Source organism: Sminthopsis crassicaudata, chromosome 4 (genome assembly GCF_048593235.1).
Source record: "Sminthopsis crassicaudata isolate SCR6 chromosome 4, ASM4859323v1, whole genome shotgun sequence".
NCBI classification, from domain to species: Eukaryota; Metazoa; Chordata; class Mammalia; order Dasyuromorphia; family Dasyuridae; genus Sminthopsis; species Sminthopsis crassicaudata.
This window is the reverse complement of record NC_133620.1, coordinates 150,280,575-150,291,679: the sequence shown is the minus strand read 5'-3', so window position 1 is coordinate 150,291,679 and position 11,105 is coordinate 150,280,575. Positions and strand designations below refer to the sequence as shown.

Below are 11,105 nucleotides of genomic sequence, written 5' to 3'. Positions count from 1 at the left end.
ATGGGATTGGGGGATGGGTTGGATATGAGGGCTGGAAAGCAAATGATGATTTTGTTGTTCTAGCAATTTATGAAGATTGACATAAAGGAGTATAATCCTTATGGTTGATTAGTCCTTCAATATGATCTTTTATAATGGTGAAATAGTCTTTTTTATTCTTGTAATTTTAAAAGTAAATTTTATTTATACTTTTTATTTTTTACATAATCAGAATTTCTTTTAATATTCATCTGAAATTCTTAAGTAAGTTATGGTGGTAATGAACACTATGTAAAAAGATTAAGAAGACCAATCTTAGAGTTAAATAAATCAGATCTAGAAAAATGGGTTCATTTCATGAATGTACATAGTACACAAATTCTTTTATCTTTTCAAGTTTATTTTGACCAATAATAGCAAATACCTAACATTTACTCGTCGATTTCTATATGTTAATTGTTCTGCATTTTACAATTAGTAGATCATTTTAACAACCCTGAAAGTAGGTGCTATTATATTATATGTTTTACACAAGAGGAAATTGAGGCAAACAGCAGTTAAGTGACTTGCACAGCTAATGAATGAAGCTGGATTTCGACTGAGGCTGATCTTCCTTGACCCCGTATCCATGCTCTAACATTTCTTTGTTTTTTAAGTACATATATCCTTAGCACTTTGAAAACACTTAAGGGACAAAAAATTTACACCTGTGCAATTTTGAACACAGAAGTGTATTTTAGTTGTGAAATTAAAAAATATAGTAAATATATCTTGAAATTGGGAGGGGGAGATCATGTCGCAATCTTAAGGATGTGGAGTGAGGCTCGAAGTGGGGAGCTGAAACAGAAAGATTTCTTCCCTTAAAGAAAAGAGGAAAATCACTAGCAACTAGAGACCAAGTTTTTGGAGGGGCGGATTTCATATTTTAAAATAATCTGAATAAATGGGATCGTGTTTCGATGAGACATCCATTCTTCTTTACCGCACACACACCCAGACCAAAGCACCAAAAAGGTTAATTTCGCTGTAGGGGGGGGAGGGAGCTTCCTCCAAAACATCTAGCTAGAGTTGGGGCAACCAAAGCATGTCGGTAAGCGCAGAGCTGTCCAGGAGGGCGCAGGGGAGGAGAGCTCCCGGGTTCCAGCCGGGATGATTGACTGAGCGCGCGGTCAGGTGACTCAGTCGCGCCACGTTCCTGGAGCTGAAACCCCAGCAGCCGCAGGCAGCTCGGGCTGCAGCGGTGACTTAAGCCGGGGACCTCGGAGGGACTGGAGCTGAGCTTGGGGAACAAAGTTCAGAGGCGGGCGGAGAAACCGGAGTAAAGCGAAGGGCTGGCACTTGCGCCGACCAGCGGGCTGGGCACTGCTGCTCTTATTCCTTACTCTTCCACGCTAGCCGTCTGAGGTGGCTGCCCAGACCGCAGCCTCAGCTTCCCAGCGGGCGCAGAGGGACTCCTTGTCCAGCTGCCTCACCCCTTTCCGTACTCTCCAACAAAGGGGGAAACCTAGGGGAGAGGAGGAAAAGCAGGAGAAGCCGGGAAGAAGTGGAGCGGCTTTTCTACGCAAAGTTCTGGAGTCCGCCTTTCCTAAGAGTAAGGGAGCAGCTGCAGCCTCTGGAGAAGCTTCATTCCACCAAAAAGGAGGAGCAACTAGCCAGCAATTGGCAGGCGATTGGGGGAATAGCAAGGAGAGGTTCCCTCATCCCACCCCCCTTTTTTGGTCCTTTCTGCAGAAGGAAAACACTTTAGTATTTGGCAAACTTGGTGTGTGAGCGCCTGTTCCAGGTTTGGTTTGCTATTGGATTAAAACATTTTTTTTTTTTTTTTTTTTGGCGGAACTAGAGAGCAGGAAGATTGCATAAGTCTGGGGCGTTATTCAGTTGGTTGTCAAAAAGATTTTTTTTTTTTTTTGTCTTAGAACATATATATTTGGTGTCCCAATCTTAATTTAAAAAAAGAGGAAAAAAGGAAATAAATCCTGTATAAATCCAGCAAAAACTTGGAACTGAGCTGGGACCGGGTCGGGGAGAGAAGTGGGCCGGAGGGTCACGGAAGCAGGTAAGCTGATGCATTATTGATATCCCGGAGACAGTAATGTGACTACCGCACCTGAGCTGGGAAAAGGGGGGAGGGGTAAAGAAAAGGGGAGGGAGGGGGAGATTGAGTAGTAGGCTGGGCTCGTCGGCTGCCCGGCTGGGCTTTTGCGCTCATCATTGCTCTCTTGACTTACTCAGCCTGGATCCTAAGTTTTATACACACTTTCCCAAGAAGTTGCGGCTGCTTGACTTGGGCGGGAGAAAGGACGTCAGAGATGTGGAAAAGGGCGGAGAAGGACCCTTCTCTTTAAGGGAAGGACCCTTAAAATCCCTCGTCGCTAATGGGAAATCTATGGTCTCTCTTCCCATCCCCCCTTTTTATACTCTTATACAGATGTGAGTCAGCGCCCAAGGATTCTTAAGGTGCTTGGCAGCTGGATTAGTTTTCTGTTCTCTGGACGGGGGAGAGGGGGAGGGGAGATTTCAGGTCAGGGAAGAGACCATCCAGAAGTTATTGGGTCATTCTGACCTGCAGGTGCGTAGCCCGACCCCTGGGACCTGTAAGGACTGGGACTTCGGTAGAGCAGTGAATGTGAGAGTAAGGGAGCGGTGAGAGAGAGGGAAGGAGGAAGGGAGGGAGTTGTGGTTGCCAGGCAAGGAGAAAAAGAAGGAGGTGGAGGGCGTTTCAGCTCGGTGGCTTGAGAGAAAGCGTGCTTGACTTCTGAGCTGAAACAGATCTAGAGGGTGGGGCCTAGGAGAGAGTATTATTATTTTGGCTTAAAGCCACTAGTATCTCCTTTACTGGGCGACTGGGACGGGGTTGGCCCTTTACGTGGGTGAGGAATCCCGGATTTGTGCGCTAATGACATTCTGGTGTAAGTATCGTCTTTTGAAACTTGTCCGGTAACTATGTTATGGTTTACTTTGGTGTGTGTGTGTGTGTTGTGTGTGTGTAAAATCCCAGCAGTGTTATTTAGGGCCACTTTCCCAGACCTTAGCACTGCGCCTGGCATATAGTAAACACATAATAAATGCTTATTAACTGATAGACCGGCATCTCTTTTTGCAGTTCTTTGGAAATGGCTATTTCCCCAATCTGAACTTTACAGCCCACAGGCTATTCCTTCCTTTCCCCTCCCAAGTAACTTCACAGCTTTTCCTCTAATAGAAGTTCCACCTGAAGGGGATCCTTTCTTCAACCCTGCAGGTGGCTATCAGAGGTGGAATCTCAAGCTTTTATTTATTTTGGCCTCTGTAACTTATCTTCCTTGGTGAATGAAGGGAGAAACGGGGTATGGTACCAACACAATCATAAGCTTCGCAAAGTTCTTCCGTAAAAAATGGGACTGGGTTGCTTTGGGATCTAAAAGAAGGAGCTCTAGGAGTTGACGGGTCCCTGAAAGCCTCGGAATACGCGGCTTCTTCCTCTAGCCTCCCCAGGCAGCCGGACTGCCTGTAGGCACAATTCCTTTGTAACTTGCACACGCAGGAGGAAGTTCGCCTGGCCCCTCCCAGTTGGTTTCTGTTTGGTGGGCGCGGAAAGCCGTGGAGCCCAAAACCTCGGGAACTTAGGCCGGGCTGGAGGCTGGAGCTGGAGCTGGAGCTTGGCAAAACCTGCTTGTACTGAGGGTTCCGAGTACCGGTGGGTAGGCTGGAGCTGAAGTTTAAGTGGAGCAGTTCTCCCCTCCCCCTCCCGCTTTCACCTCCTCCCTTTTGGAAGTTTTATGTGGCTGGTGAGACCGAGCTTTAATTGTCCCGGAGTGTTTACATAAAAGTTATTACCCGAGTTGTTAGAGCAATAATGACTGATATAAACTTTCCCTAGGGGCTGCACTGAATGCGTGTAATTCTCTTCGTTATGTGTGGATATTTAGGAATTGTCGTACTTTTTTAAAAGGTTAGAAAATTTGAAAGTACCCTCCTCCCCACATCACTCTTCCTCTTTCAATATCTATTAATTTAAGGTAGTGGTCTCCCCTGGGAATGAACTGACTTTTTTCTCAAGTGCTACCTCATATTCTTAATTGGTTATACTAATTTTTGTATTCCTAGGTAAATGCAAATTATTCCTAGCGGAATTTCATATAATATTTATTAACTCTCCGTTCCTTTCCACTCTCCAATCATCTTTTGCTTCTTTCTTTTTTCTTTGACAAGATGATTTGACATTAAATGCAGAAAGTTTAGAACTGGATTTTGAAGGCAGCATGAGTTGGTACCTTAGAGTGACCTAGATGACCTTAGGTTCTTTCCAGCTTTAAATAGCTCTGGATTTAGAATATTTAGAATATTCCTGTTCTGAGATAATCTAAAAAAACTGTCATTTTGCTGTTGAGATATTAAGTGACCTGCTTAAGGAGAGGAAATTAAAAAGTATCAGAGTTAGTATTCAGACTGGAGAGTTCTAACTCTATATCCAGTATGTGGAAGAAAGGATGAGGTAAAGAACCAGTTAAGTAGATTCATGATAGTGAAACCTTTGCTAGGTCAAATTTGAAGAACAAAAATTTCAGAATGGAACTTAAAGATAGTAATTTGGGTAAATTTATTAGCTTCTTCAAGCTTGAGGACATGGTCCTTTGCCATTATAATCTCCAAATAGAGGCAGTATAGTAGGTAATATGGACCTGCTTGGAAATCCCAGGTTTTAACCATTCTGAGCTCTGGAACCTTTGGGAGGGAAATCTCTTAGACTCAATTTTTTCATCTAGAGAAAGTATAAAAATATTTAATGTTGACTGTATCAGTGTTGTTATAAGGAAAATACTTTGAAAACCTTAAAGTCATACATGTATATTACATATATATATATATCATATACATATATGTAAAATCTGTAACATCTTGTTTAATAGTGCTATTACTCCAATCACCATTCTCAACCATACCTGTCCAAAAAACCAAAACAATACCCAAAAGAAAAACAAAACAAAACCCTCTTTCTATTTAGGACTCCCTTTGCCTGTTGTCCTTCCCAGTCCCTTAAGGCCACCTATTATTTTACTTGTATTTGTATTCCTACTTGAGCCCTATGCCTAACTAGTGACTAGCCTTTAATACATTTTTTTCATTAGTTTTGTCTTTTACAGTGCATAATATCACTTGAGAATATATTCTTGGTGCCTATCATGAGTATTCCTCTCAATGAGATAGACTTAAGAATTTCCACATTGAATTATATTGCACTGTTTAAAAAAAAAAAAAAGTTCCTGTATAACAATCTCACATAAACATGTGGTAAATTTTTTTGAGATCACTCATTTGTAGAAATAAAATAATTTTCTTGTAAAAGAGTATAGGTTGTTAATAGTAACAGTTGCCATATTGAAAAAAAGTTGAAAATAAAAGGAACTCAAACTAACAGTAGGATCACTTTTGCCTTTGCTGTCTTCTGGATAAGTAGTATGCAGAAAGCTAATCTCAAATAAGTTTATATACGAGGAATTAAAATTTTTTTTTTGGGGTAATTTTCCATTACTAGAACTTAAAGTTCTCTTTCCACACATCTTCATCTATTGACATGTCTGGTTAGTCACAATATCACAAGATAGTGGGAGATAAGCAAAAGGACTAAAACATGCAATCTTTGCCCAGGAGGGGAATAATCTTAATGTCTGCATTCTCATTTAAAGCAAATTAGTAAATCACATATAAATTGGCTGTTATATTTTCAAACTAATGGTTAGTTAATTTAACTGAAAGTTGGTGTCTTCCTTCCGGGTATTGTTGAAGCTAGGTTCAAATCTTGATCCTCTTTGGGTGCTGGGATGGTATGCCCCAGGCCTATTATAATACATTAGAGTGAGCCAGGAGCTGCAGTTATCGACAGGTGGTATATGTAAAGGGTAGTGAATGAAAGATAAAACCTTGAATTCCACAGATACTGGAAATGCTTTTCTTTAGAGTGAGACAATTCATGATTTTCTTAAAGTGCTTAGTACAGTGTCTGGTACATAATAAAAGCTTAATAAATATTTGTGGACTGAGTTCTGTTAATTGAACTGTACCTGTTTGATCCTTAAGTAAAGTTGTATTTCTTAGAATGTATTTTATTTGCTTGTGAGTGTGCATGCATTTTTTTGTATAGAAATAAAGATAGTGTATATTATTTAATATTTTCCCCTTTGTTTTCAGGTATTAATGCCAAATCAACTGTGTAAAGAAAGACACAATCCATAAGAATAATTTGCAGGATTTTTAATACCGAGTTGAATCTCTGCAAAGATGGCCAAATATGGAGAGCAAGAGAATAGAACAACTGAGGAACAGAATGAATTCAGTGACATCATTAAGTCCAGATCAGGTAGGTGATGGACAACTTGCTTCCTTTCTCTTTTCCTCTTCTTCCAAGTCTCCTTTGTCAAGTCATTTGTGGATTATCATATTTGCAAGGAGAATAGGTATCCTTTAATTGTGGGGCTTCATTTTATTTTGTTCTTGTGAAGTTAATGAAATCATCTTTTTAGCATCTGTTTAGCATATTAGTTATGTTTTTGAAAGAGCATATATTTTTCAAGTTTTCCATCTTAATTTCTAAGCCTAATTTAATCACTCTTCTCTATTGATCTGCATTGCTTAAACAGTGGCCTGTAATTTGCTAGGCTTTCATTTGTAAAAATATTTCATGTTAAATTCAGATATAAAGGTGCGATTTGGAGGATGATTTCTCAAATGGAAAAGGTTATATATAAAATTTAGGTACTTGAAATGCTCCAGGCTATGGCTGTTCATTTTCATCCCTTGGATTTGTTGCAACTAACCTGATCCTCTGGTCTAGGGGTTCTTATTTTTCATGGATTTGTGGGTAGATTTCTGTGGATTAGAGAACTTGGGTGGGAAAAAAGTTACACCTTTATTTTCATGCTGTTGGTTGCTAATATTCATAATGCTAAATTATGCTAAATTTCAATTAGAGGTTAAAATTCAAGGCTAAACTTTTAACCTCTAACTGAAATTTAGCATAATTTTGCAATTATGATTATAGACAACTAAGCATTATTCTGAAAAGGAGACCCAAAGGCTTCATAAAACTACCAAAGACACCAGGTCCTCTCTTTCTCCCCCAGCCTAAAAAAAAAAAGTTGAGTTTCTGTTCTAGGCACATAATTTTCATATTCCTTTGTCTGTTTTACCCTAGCTTTTTTTTTTTTTTTTTTAATATTTTATTTCAGCATTGTGCAACTGTCAACTAGATAATCTGAAAAATTAATAGTAATCAATAATTTAAATGCAAACATTGTGACTTGGATTTCTGTAGACAGTGCTTTGTTCTTTTTTTTCCTGATCCATTTATAGCTCCAATGATATATCCAGTTATTTTTATTAAAAAATTCATGCTTGATTTAAAATATTTCTTCCATACTTCCTTTCCTCTCCATCCTTCTTCAATCCCCCAAAACATACACGTTTTAGTAAGTTTAAAAGGCAGAATTGGGAGGAGGCAGTTAGGGCTTTTGAAGACTTATTCTGGCCTGTCAGTACTATGCTAAATGTTTTTGAGAGTTTTTAAAAGTTATGATTATGTATTCCATTTTTCATTTTTACTAAAGAAAACCCCATTCTTTACTGTCACATGACTTCAGAAATTTTTTATGTGTTTGAAAATAAATAACTTGGTCCCCAGTCATATAAGGACCTTCTCCCTCCTTTCAGACCTGTGATATCATAAATGAAGGGAACTCTTTTCTTTGAGTTTCCTTTTTTTTTGATAACTGACATTAAATTGTTTAAAGCTTGCAAGTTCTTTATATTATCTATCACAACATCCTTGTGAGGTTAAGTAGTAAAGATATTAATATTCTAATTTTATAGATGAGGGATGAGAGAGTTAGAAAGGTTTGGTGACTTGACTGTGATTATACAGCTAATGTGTATTAGAAAAAGGGCTTGAGGCAACAGGTCTTTCTAAGCCAGCTCCTTACCATTTCTTCCCCTATCAGACTGCAGTGTACTTTATTTAACTATACTTATTTAAACACATAACTCTCTCTAGGGGTAGTGAAGATGTTTAGTAGGGATGTGGCCTTAAATAAACAGTACTTAGTATTTAATGTCAGTGTTATTTTCCTTAACATAAAAATCTTTTGGAGGGGTAAAGCTTAATACTCTAATACTTCTGAAATTAAGTGTTCCATGAATATATTTTAATGCCTTGAAATTCATGGTATGACTTTAAATGTTTGAATACTTCATATAAGTGTAGGGTGTTATCATTATTTTCACTCTCAATGAATATTCAAGTGAAGCACAACACAGTGGAAAAGTATGTACTGTCTATTTTCTGTGTTTTTAGGAGACCAGAGTAGTCTTACTGGTTTCCTGACTCAGTTTCCATTGAGTTAAAAAATTGTGATAATTATATAAGTACTTAGCTATAAAAAATAATTATATAATTTTTATGAGTACTATAAAAAACATGTTAGTATTGTATAACTTTCAAACTGATTTTTATATTTATCAATTAAAGGACCTTTAATAGCTTAGAAACTTTAATATTAAAGTTATGACTTTAATCTTGTTTCACTAGCACTCTACACCAGAGCGTCTTTAAAATATAACTATTGCGTGTCTGAGACATGAATCATATTGCTGAGCAGCTGCCTAGTGCCTGTGGTCTAGTGCACGAAGTCAGGATATATATAGGTCTGAATGGAGGAGAAAAAGGCAGGCACTTCATATTGTCATTTATAACTTCATTTTGTCTATAGCTAATTGGCTTGATTTTTTTAAAGGCAGAATATAGAACTTGAATGACATTGCACCCAAAAACTTTCCTTTAAAAGAGACTTAAGGGTAGCATTGCTGAAAAATAAGATGTGATTTTTAAAAAAAATAGCTTTTCATTTTCAAAATATGTGCAAAGATAGTTTTCATTACTCACCCTTGCAAAACCTTGTGTTCCAAATTTTTCTCCCTCTCTTCTCCCCACTCTCTTCCCTACAGCAGGTAATTCAATATATGTTAAACATGTGCAATTCCTCTATACATATTTCTACATTTATCATGCTGCATAAGAAAAATCAGGTCAAAAAAGAAAAAAAGATAAAGAAAATAAAGACAATAAAAAAAAGATGAAAATACTATATTATAATCCAAATTCAGTCCCCATAGTCCTCTTTCTGGATGCAGATGGCTCTCTGAATCACAAATCTATTGGAATTGACCTGAATCACCTCATTGTTGAAAAGGGCCAAGCCCATAAAAATTGATCCTCATATAATCTTCTTGTTGTTGTGTAAATGTTTTCTTGATTAAGATGTGATTTTAAAAGATTGCGCTTGGATACAGCAACTGTAGGAAACAATTTTGGAGCATGTTATCTTTATTCTATTCAGAAACTTGCAATTGGACTTGCGAGTATCTTAATAAATTTCATTTTCTTCTCGTTTCAAGGAGATTGCTTTTTAATGCAAGTGAAGTCAATTTTCTTAGAGTGTGAGTCTTGCATTTGGCAGATTCTTAGAAGATATGCCCATGACTCTGATGGGAGGGTCTGCTTCTATATTGGACCAATACACTGTATTATTTGTTTATTTTGTTCTAAATTTGTAATTTTGATTATTTTGCACTTCTTTGTCTCCAGTTTGGTGCTATGGTCTACTGCACCATCATATTAAGGAGAAAGATTAATTTGGCTTTGATTGTTCAGTAAAATATGGTACAAAGATAGATATGAATGAATTAAATTCCTAAAGTGGAATGACCTCTCTTCTTTAGGGAGGCAATTGTGGTACACTGGAAATAGTATTGGGAAGGGCAGATAAATGGCTCAGTGGATAGAATACCTACTCTGGAATCAAAAGAACCTGAGTTTGAATCAGACTTCAGACACTCAATAATTACTAACTGTGTGACTCTGGGCAAGTCATTTGCCTAAACAAAAAACAAAACAAACAAACAAAAAAGGAAACAGTATTGGGTATTGAATCAAAATGCCTGGGTTCCAATTCAAGAACTAGCAGGTAATAGTTGTGTTACCTTGTAAGCCACTTAAATTAGATACATTTTCTTTGTAACATTGCAGAATGTGAATGTAATAATGCTAGCACTATATCTCAAAGAGTTGTTGTCAGGATCAAATAAGATGATAAATATAGAACACTTTTTAATCTTAAAGATTTTAGAAATGTCAAGCAGCTTTCTTTTTTAGAGATGGATAGGTTGGAGTTAAGAGGAAACTCTCCTTCCATTTCTGAAATTAGGTAACTTGTCTGAAATTTCTATTCTTAGAGAATTACTTGGGGGCACTGAAAGGTTCTATGGGTTACCTGTGGTCACAGAGCTAGTAGTATGTGTCAGAGATAGGACTGAAATCTAGTTTTGTCTATTTTCAAGACTGATTCTCTCTTGGAAGCAATCAAGGTTAACTCACAATCAAGGTTAACACAGTTAGTAAATGTTAGAGGGCAAATTTGAACTTTGGTCCTTCTAATTCCAGGGCCATTGCTCTATTCACCATACCACTTAGCAGCCAAGGCTGATTTTCTACTGTTCCATGTTCCTTTCAACTAATTATCATTGCTATACAATTAAATAAATCCATTATCTTTGTGCAAAGTGCTATAAATTTGCTAGGCCCCAGGAACACAAAGAAGAGAAATGATTTTGTCCTTTTACTCAAGAAGTTTGCAGTGTAACGTGAGAGGAGGGAGGAGATAAAGCTATGCACATAAATATTATGTGAAATAGAATATCTTAATGAGGGAGAGATCTATAGAAAGTTATATAAAAACTTCAGGAGCAAGAGTCACTTTAAGCAGTGGTTAGGGATATGAAATCAAGGAAAGTACATTCAACTGAATTGAGCTGGGTCTTGAGTCAATTTTTTATGATGCTGAAAATAAAAATGGATTTATGTATTTTTAAAAGTATGCTTACTGAGAGATCACTAATTGTTCTTATAATTATATCACAAGCAATTTATATTCTTGTTGGTATAGATATGGAATCTCATCGCATTTTAGATGAGGAAGAAACTTAAGAAATAAAGCTCAGTCATTTAACAAATTGAAGAAGTTGAGATTTTGATTGCTCAAGGGCACACAGCTAGTTAGTGGCAAAGATGGTACCAGAACTTAGGTGTAGCATTCTTT

The 11,105-nt window shown here is 37.5% G+C and overlaps 1 long non-coding RNA gene across 1 annotated transcript; it reads right to left on the bottom strand.

Annotated features, from left to right (window-relative positions):
- Nucleotides 1–361: 361 nt before the first annotated feature.
- Nucleotides 362–2,354, bottom strand: LOC141565889 (uncharacterized). The gene is made up of 2 exons (XR_012489174.1): nt 2,208–2,354; nt 362–1,483 (listed from the first exon to the last, which is right to left on the bottom strand). It is a non-coding gene; the product is annotated as an uncharacterized LOC141565889 (long non-coding RNA).
- Nucleotides 2,355–11,105: the final 8,751 nt, after the last annotated feature.